This window comes from Rhinatrema bivittatum, chromosome 5, assembly GCF_901001135.1.
Source record: "Rhinatrema bivittatum chromosome 5, aRhiBiv1.1, whole genome shotgun sequence".
In the NCBI taxonomy this organism is placed as follows: domain Eukaryota; kingdom Metazoa; phylum Chordata; class Amphibia; order Gymnophiona; family Rhinatrematidae; genus Rhinatrema; species Rhinatrema bivittatum.
The window spans coordinates 160729083-160745291 of record NC_042619.1 but is presented as its reverse complement, the minus strand read 5'-3'; positions in this window follow the sequence as shown (position 1 = coordinate 160745291).

The following is a 16209-nucleotide window of genomic DNA, read 5'->3' as shown; positions in this document are numbered from 1 at the left end:
GTCACCATCCTAACCAGTATCTCAATCACTTGTCAGTACATATAGTCATCCCAGTCACTTTTCCTCTCACCAGACAATGTATCACAATCAGCTTGTGATTTAACTGATTGTGATACATTACAGGAGGACCTTGCAAGACTGGAAGATTGGGCATCCAAATGTAGAGAGCAATTAAACTGTAAATTCTTATCACAATTATAGAACCAGTCAAAGAAAGTCAAAAATTGAATATCTGTGCCCATCCACACCAACAGAATATCATCTATGTACCGTAGCAAAACAAGAATGAACTGAAAAAAGACAAAGGATGAACAGGGTGGACAGCCAGGAAAGTGTAAAAACATGAGGAGGGATCTAGTCAAGCTTGAGTAATGGTCTAAGGTCTGGCAGCTAAGATTTAGTGCTAAAAAAAATAGAGTAAAGCATTTAGGATGCAAAAACCTAAGAGAATTTTACAGTATTGGAGATGAAATTCTTCTAAGCACAAAGAAAGAATGGGATCTGGGATAATTGAATCTGATGATTTTAAGATGGCCAAGCAGGTGGATAAAATAACAGTAAAAGCAGAAAGATGCTTGGCTTCACAGGGAGAGGAATGGTCAGCAGAAAAAGAGAAGAGATATTGCCTCTATATAGGGCCCGGTGTAATGTATCACAATGTATCACAATCAGCTTGTGATTTAACTGATTGTGATACATTACAAGAGGATCTTGCAAGACTGGAAGACTGGGCATGCAAATGGTAGCTGAAATTTAATGTGGACAAGTGCAAGGGGTTGCATATAGGGAAAAATAACCCTTGCTGTAGTTACACGATGTTAGGTCCCATATTAGGAGCTACCACCCAGGAAAAAAATCTAGGCATCATAGTGGATAATACTTTAAAATTGTCGGTTCAGTGTGCTGCAGCGGTCACAAAAACAAACAGAATGTTAGGAATTATTAGGAAGGGAATGCTTAATAAAACAGAAAATGTCATAATGCCTCTGTATCGCTCCATGGTGAGACCACAACCTTGAATATTATGTACAATTCTGACCACCCCATCTCAAAAAAGATATAGTTGCAATGGAGAAGGTACAGAGAAGGGCAGCCAAAATGATAAAGGGGATGGAACAGCTCCCCTATGAGGAAAGGTTGAAGAGGTTAGGGCTGTTCAGCTTGGAGAAGAGACGGCTGAGGGGGGATATGATAGAGGTCTTTAAGATCATGAGAGGTCTTGGACGAGTAGCTGTGAATCGATTATTTACACTTTCAAATAATAAAAGTACTAGGGGGCATTCCAAGAACTTAGCAAGTAGCACATTTAAGACTAATCGGAGAAAATTATTTTTCACTCAACGCACAATTAAGCTCTGGAATTTATTGCCAGAGGATGTGGTTAGTACTGTTAGTGTAGCTGGGTTCAAAAAAGGTTTGGATAAGTTCTTGGAGGAGAAGTCCATTAACGGCTATTAATCAAGTTTAGTTAGGGAATAGCCATTGCATCAGTAGCATGGGATCTTCTTAGTGTTTGGGAAATTGCCAGGTTCTTATGGCCTGGTTTTGCCTCTGTTGGAAACAGGATGCTGGGCTTGATGGATCCTTGGTCTGATCAGCATGGCAATTTCTTATGTTCTTATGTTCTTACATTGTTTGGCAATTTCTTTTTTGGGAACCCTCATTTCATACAATAAAGAAGGCTTTACTAGAACTATTTACTGAAAAGATACCGATTGAAACACTTTACTTGCCTACATAGCCATCACCCCTGTTCATTGTGGGAAAACATTCCCATTGGCCAATTTTTTTTACTTTTGCCAGCTGTGCATATTTAGGGATGAACTAATTGCCTAAACTAAAATCAAGATGACATGACTTTTGGCCAGAGGCTACCCCTATTGGGTAGGCATTCCTGTGTTCCTGTGGTCCTTCCTATGCTGCAGCATCTGTTCCTGTTTCCTGTTCCACGTTCCGCTATCCAGGTTGTACCTTCTCAGACTGATACACGGTACTGACCTCGGCTTGCCTCTGACCACACTTGGACTGATACACAGTACAGACCTCTGCTTGCCTCTGACCATGTTTGGACTGCTGCCTGGAACAGACTTCTGCTTGCCTCTGACCACGTGTAGACTTCTGACTGGAACTGACCTCTGCTTGCTACTGACCACACTCAGAATGATACCTGGAACTGACCACTGATTGACTGACCATGCTCGGACTGATACCTGGAACTGACCCTTGTTTTGGCTGACAACCCTCAGATGGATACTCTGGCTTTGACCCTTGTGCTCCATTTGGATACTCTCTTCACTTCTCCTGTGACCACCAGGTCTACCTGCTCTGACGCTGCCCATGGCCTTCCACAGGCTAGATCATTAGGCGCTCCCTATCCTGACCAGAGGACCTTCAGTTCCTGTCTTGTTCCAGTGGTCCCCGGTATACTCTGTTCCAGTCTAGCTCATCTGTTCTTCACTAGCCACGCACCCTTGCTCTTGGTGGGCACACCACTCTGCTACCTCTCCGGGAAACCCTCAGAGGCCCACCTAAGTCCAGGCAGTCTGGGAATTCAAGGGCTCAACCCATGGAGCCCCCAGACTGTTATTGGTGAAGCTCCAGCTAGCCTCTGTCTCCTCGTGTGCTCCATCTCCTGGTGGCAGGAATCCTCTGGGAACCCTCAGAGGGCCATACCAATCCTGTGCTAGGCCAAGGGTTCACCTCCAGTGCAACAAATACATAACATGATAAAATGTTTCAGGGAGAATAAAACAATTACATAAAAGAATAAATACAAGCCTTCTGAAATCATAAAAGCATTATAAATAACTTATTAAGATAAAAGTAACAACTAAATACATTATTAAGATAATCAATTAAAAAACAAATTAAAGGTGGATAAAAAAAATAATCCAAATAAATAATATCATAAAATAGTGCAATATATGTGGTGATTGTGATTAGCCAATGCCTTTGTTATACGTTTGCTCAAACATCCAAGTTTTAAGATATTTCCTAAATATTTTTAAATCACTCTGTAACCTTTATTCCACAGGTAAAGTGTCATAAACCTGGTCCTGCTAAAGAGATTGCTCTTTCTCTCAGTGAAGTAAGCCTTGCTGATGAAACTGAGGGTATCGATAAAGGTCCTTTATTGGCTGATCTGAGATTACATTGAGGTGTTTGAATCCAGATTACAGCATTTAACCATTCAACTTGATTGCCATATATTGCCTTATGCAAGATGCAAAGTACCTTAATTCAATACATTTGTCGATGGGTAGCCAGTTTAACGATTTTAAAATAGGAGTGATATGTTCTGTTCTTTTGTATCCAGTTAGAATTCTAGTGGCAGAGTTTTGGAGTATCTGTAAAGGTCACAGTGTAGATTTGGGTAAGCCTAGCAGGAGAGAGTTGCAGTAGTCAAAACCAGTGAAAATTAATGATTGCAACATTGTTCTGAAATTGTTCAGATGTAAAAGTGGTTTCAGGCGTTTTAACATCAGTAATTTACTAAACCCTTCTTTGATCTTTATTGATATCTGCTTTTTAAGATTTAATTCTGGGTCAATCCAAAAGCCAAGGTCTCTTACTTTATCCCTTAATTTAATTGAAATATTATCTAGTTAAATAGTGCTATTAATATTAATATTTATGTTCATTTTCCTTTCGAGTAAGATACATTCGGTCATATCAATATTAAGGGTGAGTCTCATGTGTGTTAAGAATTGTTTAATAGTGTTAAGATACATTACCGCTAATTTAAAGGCTTGTTCTAAAGTGTCTGATACTGGAATGATTATCTTAATGTCATCAGCATATATATAATAGGGATGTGAATCGTGTCCTCGATCGTCTTAACGATCAATTTCGGCTGGGAGGGGGAGGGAATCGTATTGTTGCCGTCTGGGGGGGTAAAATATCGTGAAAAATCGTGAAAAATCGTGAAAAATCGAAAAATCGAAAAATCGCAAACCGGCACATTAAAACCCCCTAAAACCCACCCCCGACCCTTTAAATTAAATCCCCCACCCTCCCGAACCCCCCCCAAATGACTTAAATAACCTGCGGGTCCAGCAGCAGTCCGGAACGGCAGCGGTCCGGAACGGGCTCCTGCTCCTGAATCTTGTTGTCTTCAGCCGGCGCCATTTTCCAAAATGGCGCCGAAAAATGGCGGCGGCCATAGATGAACACGATTGGACGGCAGGAGGTCCTTCCGGACCCCCGCTGGACTTTTGGCAAGTCTCGTGGGGGTCAGGAGGCCCCCCACAAGCTGGCCAAAAGTTCCTGGAGGTCCAGCGGGGGTCAGGGAGCGATTTCCCGCCGCGAATCGTTTTCGTACGGAAAATGGCGCCGGCAGGAGATCGACTGCAGGAGGTCATTCAGCGAGGGTTCCGGCACCTCGCTGAACAACCTCCTGCAGTCGATCTCCTGCCGGCGCCATTTTCCGTACAAAAACGATTTGCGGCGGGAAATCGCTCCCTGACCCCCGCTGGACCTCCAGGAACTTTTGGCCAGCTTGTGGGGGGCCTCCTGACCCCCACGAGACTTGCCAAAAGTCCAGCGGGGGTCCGGAAGGACCTCCTGCCGTCCAATCGTGTTCGTCTATGGCCGCCGCCATTTTTTGGCGCCATTTTGGAAAATGGCGCCGGCTGAAGACAACAAGATTCAGGAGCAGGAGCCCGTTCCGGACCGCTGCCGTTCCGGACCGCCGCTGGACCCGCAGGTTATTTAAGTCATTTGGGGGGGGTTCGGGAGGGTGGGGGATTTAATTTAAAGGGTCGGGGGTGGGTTTTAGGGGGTTTTAGTGTGCCGGCTCACGATTCTAACGATTTATAACGATAAATCGTTAGAATCTCTATTGTATTGTGTTCCATAACGGTTTAAGACGTCACTATTACAATATAAACCCCAGAAGGAAGAATCTAGGTTAACGTGTGTCTTGCAACAATCAACAGCAGCAAGTGCAATAAAAGCAGCAATACACAGACATTGGCATATACTATCGATGTATGACATTTTTTCAGAACCACCCACATTCGCCATGTCACGGGGGAAAAACATCAGAGACCAGACAGTACACGCTCAGATAGACAGTTATGATAGAGATGACCCTTTAGTGGGTCACCGCAAATGTGGCCATTGTTCCTGGTGTTTACAGACCATTACGGGTGTCTTATGGGAAGTTCCATCTTCAGGTTATAAGATTTGGAGGAAAAGTAACACCGACTGTCAATCTAACAATGTGGTGTACGCGATCATTTGTACCTGTCCAAAACTATACATAGGACGGACTACTAGACCCATTCGAGTGAGATTGGGGGAACACAAATCACGATTTACCACGTTGAAGCTCACGGCACCAATGGTTCAACATCTGGTGGATTTTGGCCACACTATCACAGATTTGAAATGGACGATCATTGAGCAAATACAGCTCTCTCCCCCGCGGTGGGGATATACGATCATTGCTCAACACACGAGAAGCCTTTTGGATTTTTACCTTACAGACCTCTACACCCCTCGGTATGAATGACGAGCTTAATTTTAACATCCTTTTATGAATGGTAAACAGTGATTATTCATTGTAGATGCTAGTCATTTTGTTACCTGATCGCTCAAAAGACTGAAACATTCGGACTGTTTTGGAAGGTTCCCTTTGTTTATATCTTTTTGACAGCTTGAAAAGTTCTACCTTAAGACCTGAGGATTGCAGTATCAACCTATTGAATGAGCTCTTCAGCAGGTGTGAGATTGACGTCATTAATTATGTTTTGACAGTCTAGAGCGCCTCTTTCAGGTCCGAGGCTTTCAGTATCAGTCTATGGAGCTTGTTCTCTAGCAGGTCCGTTAGAGACGTCACTAATTGCATCGCTATGTTGAGATTTCTCATTGGTCGTTTTGAGCCCCAGTAGCAACATATATTAGGAGTCTGTTCTCCCGACAGGTTATTCTTCCGGGCGACAGAGAGGAAGATCACTCAGGAGAAACCGTTGAGAAGAGGGTTGCAGATTCCGTGAAGTTGGTTTTGGAAACATCGAACCCCCTGAGGAAAGGCACTTTCGTCTGAAACATGTTGGGATAACATAGAGGAACATGGACACACCAACCAAAAACGGGGAAGTCTGTTTTCATACCCTTTATTAGCATTCTCGTTGAGTAGCACTGAGTAATTAGCTTGCAGCATTGCAATTAAAAAATTAGATCGCCACGGAAGAATCCTGTAGGTGTTTTCAGGGACAACACAAGTAGACACACAAAAAAATCATTTTAATAAAATTATATCATAAATTCATCGAGGAGGAGGAGGAAGGTTGATGATTATATGTTCACCTTACAGAGGTGCAGGGCACCTACACTAGTATGAAACCTTTCTCTGACTCCATTATATATTTTTATAAATCACATAAACACTAAAAAAATTTTTCCATTGCACAGTGTAGGTATTTATTTTAATTAGAAACATTAGAAAAACAATATTACAATTTTGAAAAAATTTTCAATTGTCCAGCGACAGAGCTTTCGCTCTTGATTGTTGTTTGATTAATACCAGTTCGCTGTTTTGGTGTATTGTTGGATATTCATTGGTTTGTCACGGTTTTGATTTACACCCGTCATGGAAGCTTGGAAAAACATATTTAGTTTTTCAGATTCTCAGTTGGCCGATGTGCTAAAAGAAGAGTCCTTGTTAGCAGACTCCAATACAATCAACCAAGAAGCAGCTTGGGATGAATATTTACGGTTATCTAAAAAACTCATTAGGTCAGAATTGCATGGATCCACGTTAGTGGAATATGTGAAATTGCAAATTATTCCCAGAGGTCTTCGAGTTCTCAAGGACCCCATGTTATTCAATGAAGATCCTGAATTTGTTAAAACATGGTATGCCATTCTGAACAAATGTTCTTTAGATCTAATGTTGTTAATCATCACTCGAGCGAAATCTAGTACCAAAGAACTTACAGTTCAAACCACTCTTATCAAGGAACAACTCACCACTGATCCTTTGGTGACCACGCTAGAGGACAAGTTATCAGAATTCCAGACAACCTTAGAGGAATTTCGTACACAAATAAAAACTGGCAAAATATCGAAATTAAAACGTGACCAGACTGATTATAAGTTGGATAGGGTGTACAATTGGATGGGTCCCAAAATTGCATCGAAGAAGGTCCGTTTTACCTTTTCGTCTGATGAAAATTCTAGCACTGACGAGGGGGAAGATCAATCTGGCACTGGAGCTTCTGGAGACTCCACAGAACAGAGTGGTATCACCGTTAAGGGTAATCGATGGTCAAATCGTGGGCGAGGAAAGAAGGATAATCGTGGTGGAGGGGCAACCACACGATCCACAAGACAAAAGAAATGACAACCAACTAGCCGAGAGAATTCAGAAGTGCCAATTTCTGAGGTTTCCTCGGTTATAAACATATCTTCCTCACCCTTGACGGACAATCAGATAACACTTTTGGATCAGGGACTGTCATATGTTCCCACTTCGAAGCATTCAGCTTTTAACAGTCGCATCTCTATTCAACGTTTCATACGTAAATTAAATTTGCGATTGTATTTTTCAGAGAGAACATCAGGAGACACTGATCCGTCTGTTGTTAAACCCAAATCCCATTGGATACCACCGGGACCTCAGGATCCCTACATTCAAACTTTCCATGCTTTGGTACTTAAGGATTTAGCCACATTTGAATCTAAAACACATAGAAGGACACAAAATCTTTCCCCAGCACTGAAGGAAGCTCTTATGAGTTTAAAAAAAGAATCCCAGATTATCATCAAACCCGCTGACAAAGGGGGGGCAGTGGTAATACAAGATCGGTCGAAGTATATCGAAGACCTTACGGCACACTTGACTGATACGAAATACTATAGATCAGTTTCCACAGATCCTACAGAGTCTTTGAAACTGTTGGTACGTGAAGTGGTTGATAGTGATTTAAGACTCACTTTAAAAGAAAAAGCCTATCTCATGGTTTCATCTCCCAGGCGTCCAGTGATCTATTCTATACCTAAAATACATAAGAGCCTGACGGCTCCGCCGATTAGACCCATAGTGTCTCAAAACGGGTCTGTCCTGGAACCTGTGGCCAATTTTTTAGACATCTTTTTGCAACAGTACGTGACACAGTCACAATCATATATTAAAGATACATCCCACTTCCTACGAAATTTAGAATCTCTGACAGTCGAGTGGCAATCAGTCATCCTGGTAACTATGGATATAAACTCCTTGTACACCAATATACCGCAAGATTCAGCATTAGAAATTGTGGAATGTACACTAGGTCATCGTAGTGACACAGAAAGGATTAAAACCCATACATTGCTAGAGTTGGCTGAAATAGTCCTACATAACAACTCTTTTTGGTTCGGTCAAAACTGCTATCATCAGGTACATGGGATCCCGATGGGGTCTCCCCTTGCCCCGTCGGTAGCAAATCTGTACGTTGCCCAGTTCGAAAGGACTAGGGTATATACGTCTCATTGGTGGCAATACATTTTATGCTGGTATCGTTTTATAGACGACATCTTTTACATTTGGAAAGGTTCAGAAATACAATTGCAATCGTTTTTGGAATGGATTAACACTCTGGATGAAAATTTGCAATTCACTTCCCATGTTTCTAAACGGCAGATTACATTTCTAGATGTCCAGATAAACATTGTCAATGGAGTATTACACACTACTATTTATCGCAAATCGACGGACCGCAACAATTTGTTACGATTTTCAAGTCATCATCCTAGGAGCTTTAAAATGGGGCTCCCAGTGAGCCAGTTCTTCAGAGCGAAAAGAATTTGTTCTACTGAGAAGGACTTTGAGACTCAGGCAGCGATATTGACTGGCAGATTCCAACAAAGGGGATATCCACAAAAGGCTGTTAACAGTGCTTATAAGAGAGCAAAATTCAGTGCACGCTCGTCACTATTACAATATAAACCCCAGAAGGAAGAATCTAGGTTAACGTGTGTCTTGCAACAATCAACAGCAGCAAGTGCAATAAAAGCAGCAATACACAGACATTGGCATATACTATCGATGTATGACATTTTTTCAGAACCACCCACATTCGCCATGTCACGGGGGAAAAACATCAGAGACCAGACAGTACACGCTCAGATAGACAGTTATGATAGAGATGACCCTTTAGTGGGTCACCGCAAATGTGGCCATTGTTCCTGGTGTTTACAGACCATTACGGGTGTCTTATGGGAAGTTCCATCTTCAGGTTATAAGATTTGGAGGAAAAGTAACACCGACTGTCAATCTAACAATGTGGTGTACGCGATCATTTGTACCTGTCCAAAACTATACATAGGACGGACTACTAGACCCATTCGAGTGAGATTGGGGGAACACAAATCACGATTTACCACGTTGAAGCTCACGGCACCAATGGTTCAACATCTGGTGGATTTTGGCCACACTATCACAGATTTGAAATGGACGATCATTGAGCAAATACAGCTCTCTCCCCGCGGTGGGGATATACGATCATTGCTCAACACACGAGAAGCCTTTTGGATTTTTACCTTACAGACCTCTACACCCCTCGGTATGAATGACGAGCTTAATTTTAACATCCTTTTATGAATGGTAAACAGTGATTATTCATTGTAGATGCTAGTCATTTTGTTACCTGATCGCTCAAAAGACTGAAACATTCGGACTGTTTTGGAAGGTTTCCTTTGTTTATATCTTTTTGACAGCTTGAAAAGTTCTACCTTAAGACCTGAGGATTGCAGTATCAACCTATTGAATGAGCTCTTCAGCAGGTGTGAGATTGACGTCATTAATTATGTTTTGACAGTCTAGAGCGCCTCTTTCAGGTCCGAGGCTTTCAGTATCAGTCTATGGAGCTTGTTCTCTAGCAGGTCCGTTAGAGACGTCACTAATTGCATCGCTATGTTGAGATTTCTCATTGGTCGTTTTGAGCCCCAGTAGCAACATATATTAGGAGTCTGTTCTCCCGACAGGTTATTCTTCCGGGCGACAGAGAGGAAGATCACTCAGGAGAAACCGTTGAGAAGAGGGTTGCAGATTCCGTGAAGTTGGTTTTGGAAACATCGAACCCCCTGAGGAAAGGCACTTTCGTCTGAAACATGTTGGGATAACATAGAGGAACATGGACACACCAACCAAAAACGGGGAAGTCTGTTTTTATACCCTTTATTAGCATTCTCGTTGAGTAGCACTGAGTAATTAGCTTGCAGCATTGCAATTAAAAAATTAGATCGCCACGGAAGAATCCTGTAGGTGTTTTCAGGGACAACACAAGTAGACACACAAAAAAATCATTTTAAAAAAATTATATCATAAATTCATCGAGGAGGAGGAGGAAGGTTGATGATTATATGTTCACCTTACAGAGGTGCAGGGCACCTACACTAGTATGAAACCTTTCTCTGACTCCATTATATATTTTTATAAATCACATAAACACTAAAAAAATTTTTCCATTGCACAGTGTAGGTATTTATTTTAATTAGAAACATTAGAAAAACAATATTACAATTTTGAAAAAATTTTCAATTGTCCAGCGACAGAGCTTTCGCTCTTGATTGTTGTTTGATTAATACCAGTTCGCTGTTTTGGTGTATTGTTGGATACTCTTTGAAAATTAGCCTGGCACACGCATGTCCTGGCTACACGCATAAAGACTGGGATTTATACATGCGGGCCATTTAAAATCCGTCCTTTAGGGAATAGCCACTGCTTATTAAAGGCATCAGTAACATGGGATCTGTTTAATGTTTGTGTACTTGCCAAGTATTTGTAACCTGAATTGGCCATTGTTGGAAATAGGATGCTGGACTTGATGGTCCCTCGGTCTGAACTAGTATGGCAACTTAATATAAATAATAAAAAAAAAAGTGTACCTTTTATTTAATATAGGTTTACTTGCTTTCATATTCTAATCATGCTATACTCAATCAACCAATGTATTTTTCTATTTTTCTTTTATTGGATGATTTAAATAACATGCCTTTTCTGGCAATAGGAACTTCTTAGAGCATTTCAGTATATTTCTACTGTAATTTTATATACAATTTGCTTAAACATTAGAGCATATAATTGAAGCTGGTTCCCTTGAAATCATCTTAGATTTCAGCATGCACTAAAAAAGAAAAGACTTGTAACAGAATGCTTTCCAAGTGGTTAGTTTAGGACTTCTTGTGCTCCAACTCAATTTCATGGTAATTTCATAAGATAGTTGTACTTTAATCCTGTGTGCTATAGAGCTGGAAGCTATCCTTTCTCCTCATTTACTTGGAATAATATAATTTGAACATTGTAATGCCACATTGGTTGACTGTATAAATGACTGTTGTATATACATTTTCAAATTGTCTTTATTGTAAATTGTCAGCAAAAAATATCCCCTGATCATATTTCCTCTCTAATACATAATAGTTGACATTATATAAAACCTTGAGCTTTTATTTCAGAAGTTCTGGTCTCTACCCCTTTTCATTATGTATTGGTATAACCAAAAGCAAATGTTCTGCCAGGAAAAATATAAAGAATGGTCAAGGTAGAAAGCATGCGGTAAAATGTGAATGAGAGGTATAATTTGCCTGTGCCTGAAGACCAAGCTATGCAAGTTGAAATACCTGGGAGGCAATTTTCAAAGCTTTAGATTGTATACAGGTGCAACAGTGCATGCAGACTATAAAATGAGTTCTCATACCTCTGTTTGCTGACTAAGTTCATGTTCATTAGGAACATGCAAGCCAAAAATTGTTGTTTTTGTATGTTTCAGTGGGGATTTTAGTTTGCTTTCATATTTTTCTTTGCTTCTTTTAATGTTCTTGTTTGGAGGTTTGTGTGCATTGTTCTATAGTTGTGGACCTAATAAACAAATTGCTTGTTATATTTGGCACTATTAACTGCACACATAAACCTCCAAAAACAAATGCAAAACAAAAACTATTGTTCTTAGCAGATGGTAGAACACAGTATAACTCTATAACACTGACAAACCAGAAAGGTAATATTTTACACATAGTAACACAGTGTGTGACAAGAAGAGACAACATGTAGAGCCCAGCTCACTTTTATATTCTCTTCATTCCTTACATTCCTGACTCTTTTTCAATTTATCTTCAGTACTGAAAGCTTTGGAAACATACCCTTCCTTTCCATTTTCCTGAACAGAAGTGAACTCAAATGGTGCCTGGCAAACTTACTTTCATTTTCAGGTTGGACAAAAAAGAGCAACTTATTTTTAACCCATGCAGATGCCAACTAGGACAGACTGATTAAAAAATGTTTTCCCTTGATTGCCTGTGCTTCTTAGCTTCATCTTTTCCCTTCCCAACCCAGCTGCAACTAGTCTAGGTTCATTGTGTCATCACTGGCTATTGCTTTCAGCAGAGAAAGATTACCCTGCAGTTTAGCTTACTCCATAGACTTCAATGAGATCTAAAAACAAATGTAAATGAAAAATATCATTATTTTTGCTGTCATTGCCCATTTGCTTCAGATAGCAACAAACCAAAATCAAAACACCCTCATTCCATTTGGATTCCTTTTTTATTTTAAATGAATGCACATTCCTACAGAATAACACTGCACAGCACTGAAACAGGTAAGAGATGAGTGGGAAGATAAGATTTTTATTTTGTTATTTTTCATTTAGGAAGACAAAACACCCCAGTATAACCAGGAGAGAGAAGCATGGTGAGGACCAGGCCATGATCCAGGAGTATTCCAACCATTTAGTAAGGTGCTGAACCAGAAACCAGAAATGAGACAGAAAGGGATGTGAACATTTTTAATTTATTTTAGTTGTTAATTTTTTTTTCTGGGAACAAACCACTCCAGAATAACTAAGAGATAGACATATCTGGAGGAATAGACTGGACCACAAGAGAGTACTGTGATGTTACTGCAAGGCACAGAAACAGAAGAGAGGCAGTACATAAGAAGCAGGCAGGGCAGCATCATCAAAACACCTGGAAACTACACAGCAAGGTGAAGAGGAGAAAAGCCCTTGGCATTGGTTCACAGTATCTGTGAACTCAGCCTTCCACTGCCATTTCATGGAAATTCTAGGAATCCTTGCAAAGAGAGAAGGTTTTAATGAGATCAAATTTTCTACCAACTCTGATACCATCCATGAACAATGTGGACACAATATACCCTAGAATATAGAATATATGCTCACTAGGCAAGCTGGTTGGTTGGTAGCAATGGAAATTCTGGGCCACTTTGGCCAGGTTTATCCAGAATGCAGTCTTGGGTGCCCAATATGCACCTCTCTATTATATCATTCAAGACTGAACTGCTGCATTCCTTGTCCCCCAGCCCCAAGGTATCCCTTACTATCAAGTGAAGAAATTGTGCAAAGCAATAAATCTCCTCAAAGCCCCTTTCTTCCACTGCATTTTTTCATGTCTGTTCCAGTGTTGTAATTAAAAAAAGAAAAAAACAACAGGAATAGTCATTTCTCTCCAGTCTATGTGCCAGCCCTCCTTCTTTTTGCTGTTAAGATATTGACTGTGGAAAGGCTGAAATCCCTCACCTGGGTATGTAGCACGGCCCACTTGTTCACCGCTGGTCCAACCCCACTAGGTCTGACTAACCCTACCTTAGCCATGTACCACTTATGTACCATCAGGGAGAAGTAGGTAAGCCTAGAATTCTGGATGATCCTGATATCACTGATGAAATAGAGGCAACTCCCCTTTGTCTTGGTCAGATGCTTCTGCATTGTCCCGAGTTTACAGGTGGGGATAACCTGTCTATTGAATGTTTCCCAGGAGTACAATTTACAATTGTGGAGTCAGTCACTGAAATCCCATATCCTCCACAATATGTAGGGGCTTGTTACCTAGTGAAATCATTTCCATGATGCACTTTAACCACTTTTGATGTTGCTTTCCTCTTGCTCTGGGAGAATGAGGCAGAATGGCATCCTTTCTGCTTCATTGCAGTTTGCTAATGATGATACTTGGGTGGGTGCTTCTGGCTTGCCACTTCCTGACAGAGGCAGTTGGAGTGTCACATTGATAGACTCCCCATTTTCTTTAGCTTTTCAAGTGCTGTTGCTACTTTCAGTAGCAAACAGGGTCCACAGGATAATACCTACACTGTCTGCTGAAGCCATTGGAGGCAAAGTTTGAAATGTAAACTTTAAAATATCCGGCATATACTTCTTGAACATTTCAGTTGCCAAAAGTTTTGCTGAATTCAAAAAGTTAATTAATCTCAAATTGTTCTACTTCATACTCTCAAAGTTCTCCAACTTGTTATGTAAAAATGTGTTAACTTTCAAGAAGAGAAAACTCATCATATTGCAATTTCTCAGTTTTTAAATCCAGCTCCTCAATTTTCTTATAATTAATAGAAATGAAGATTCCTCAGCTGAAAGTTTGATTGCCATAGAAGAAACATTTGCTCATTCATTTCAAAAGAAACCCATATCAATAAACTCAAATAATAACATCCTAAAGCCCTAACCCCCTCACTCACAAAAATAAAAACCAGGATTAGAGTAATACAATAAAAAGCCTGGGTACTGATTGTGGGACTCATTCGGAGTTGCCCATTGACTTTCCAATTCTTCATCCAGTGGAGAATGAAAACTCATGAGCTGGTATCTTAATGAGAGTCCCGTGTCCCCAAACCCACCGGACTGACAGACTTTAGGAGATGTTATTAAACTGGGCTCTTTTTAACACTTTCTCATTTTCATCTTAGCCATGTTGGACATCCTTCAGGGAAAGGGGCCTCAATTCCTTTCTTAAAACCTTCCATCCTATATTAATCTAATTTATAATATTAGGAATCCCTATTATGAATTTGTTTAGTTTCAGACACACAAGGTATAGTCACTCCTTAGCATATTATGTCAAGTAAACCCTATAACTTCCAGTGCAATTTTAAATAAGTAATATTACTTTAACTCAGTGTATTACATATAATATCAGTGTTCCTTGATTTGGACCATATGCATCAAAGAAAGAATTTCCCTAAAATTCATCCTTTCAGAGAAATTTCACAATAAAATCAATTTAGCTTTCTCCAGTGCCAGCTTAGGGGGTTATTTTCTAAACACTTATCGCAAGCGTTAGGGCCTAATGAACACAATAAGGCCCTATTGCACCTGAAAAGTCCCTTTTTGCGATGGTAACATTTAAATTAGGGGGAGGGGAGGAGTCAGGGTGGAGTTAGGGAGGAGTCGGCAGCAGCACGGCTGCCAGTAATAATGTTTCAAACATTATGGTTGGCAGTAGCATGGGGAATAGCACCACATTTTACAGTGGTGCTATGCCTGCGATAGCCTGCAGCCGACTGCACCACTGCCGGTGAAATTGCACCACCATGGTATGATTGACTGCAGGCTATCACCCACCTGTCTCCTCCTTCGATCCCCACCCTGTTTAGCGTAGTCTTCATCATTCCACATGGAATGATGAATCCTGATCTTAGTTCTCCCATTGCTCAGATATGAAGTAGAGAACTTTTGTCTAATATATTATGTAGTTATCAATTAAAAATTTGGATACTTGGCCCTTATTCTCTCATTGAGAACTGTGAGGTATTTCAAACTCATTTTCCTCCATTCTAATATTATCTTCATTATCTTTTAAGAAAAATTTGATATGAACAGAAGTATCCTCTCTCTTTTTCAATTTCTGTTTCTCTTACTAATAGAAATAAGATATCTCAATTTTCAGAACTTTCTATTTCTTGCCCAGTTTCCAAAGTTGTGTCTCCTTCTAAGTTTAATACAGAATTTTGAAATAATTTTAAATGGTCTCAGTAAACTGTCTTAGAGATGCCTCTCTTTTCAGATTTAATCTGTACCAAATTTTCCTTAAGGTTTACTTTCTCCTCAATATAAATACTTCCTTCTCACAAATCTTCTATCTTGCTTCTTCTCATGAATCCAATTCAACAGGACCCAGTCTCCAATGTGAAGCAACTGATCTCTTGCTTGACGATCATAACTTTTCTTCCTAGAATTACACTTCTGGAGATTCACATGAGCCACCTTTTCCCAAGCCTTTCTTTACTTTTGATGGTGATCCCTTATCTGTCTTTCCAATTCAAGAGTATCTTGTTCTTCCTCTGTGGCAATATCAAAGAAGTCCCAAACAAAAGATAATATGGAGAGTACCCTGTTGACTGATGTATATGGCTATTAAAAGCCATAAAAATCTCAGGTAAATGATTGACCCAATATTTCTTTTCCAAATTTGGTA